This window comes from Benincasa hispida, chromosome 12 (genome assembly GCF_009727055.1).
Source record: "Benincasa hispida cultivar B227 chromosome 12, ASM972705v1, whole genome shotgun sequence".
In the NCBI taxonomy this organism is placed as follows: Eukaryota; Viridiplantae; Streptophyta; class Magnoliopsida; order Cucurbitales; family Cucurbitaceae; genus Benincasa; species Benincasa hispida.
In genome coordinates, this window is record NC_052360.1 from 64832177 (window position 1) to 64832926 (window position 750).

Here is a 750-nt window from a genome sequence, read left to right on the forward strand (position 1 = left end):
GAAATCATGAGACCAGCATTAGATGTATCAAGGTTCAAGATGAAGCCAATAATGATACAAACAACAAGAAAATGATGCAAACAGCAGGACAGTTCGGAGGACGGCATGGTGAAGATCTGCACGCCCATCTACGAAGCTTCATTGAAATTTGCAACACTTTTGTGTTCCCTAATATTTTCCAGAAGAGGTTTGACTCACGTTATTTCCATTTTCACTATGCGATAAAGCAAGAAAATGGGCTTACTCTCTCGAACTAGGAGAAATAACGTCATGGGAGCAAGTTGTGGAGAAGTTTATGAAGAAGTATTTCCCTCCCACAAAAAATGCCAGAATGAGGAAATTGATCACCAATTTCGAACAAGAAGAAGATGAATCGCTCAGTGACGCATGGGCGAGATTCAAGAGACTAGTACGTGACTGCCCACACAATGGATTGCCGAATTGCCTCCAAATGGAGATTTTTTTATCATGGACTCTACTCTGCATCGTAGACAGCTGCCAATGTGGCAGCAACAGAAGGTCTGCTGGACAAAACATATGATGAAGCAAAGAATATTCTTGATCACATCTCGAAAAACCACGAAGATTGGCAAGAAAGAAGCCCAGAGAAGGTAATGCGAGTAATGGTGCCATCGCATCATTACAAAATCAGATGACTGCGATGATAAACTTGTTGCAAGGCATTGCAATAAACAATTCAGGAACTCGAAATGGGCAAGTCAATGCGATAGAGCAAACAAGCACCAGCTG

The 750-nt window shown here is 41.9% G+C and overlaps 1 non-coding gene across 1 annotated transcript; it reads right to left on the minus strand.

Annotated features, from left to right (window-relative positions):
* Positions 1-328: 328 nt before the first annotated feature.
* Positions 329-435, minus strand: LOC120068721. The gene has a single exon (XR_005479346.1). It is a non-coding gene; the product is annotated as a small nucleolar RNA R71 (small nucleolar RNA).
* Positions 436-750: the final 315 nt, after the last annotated feature.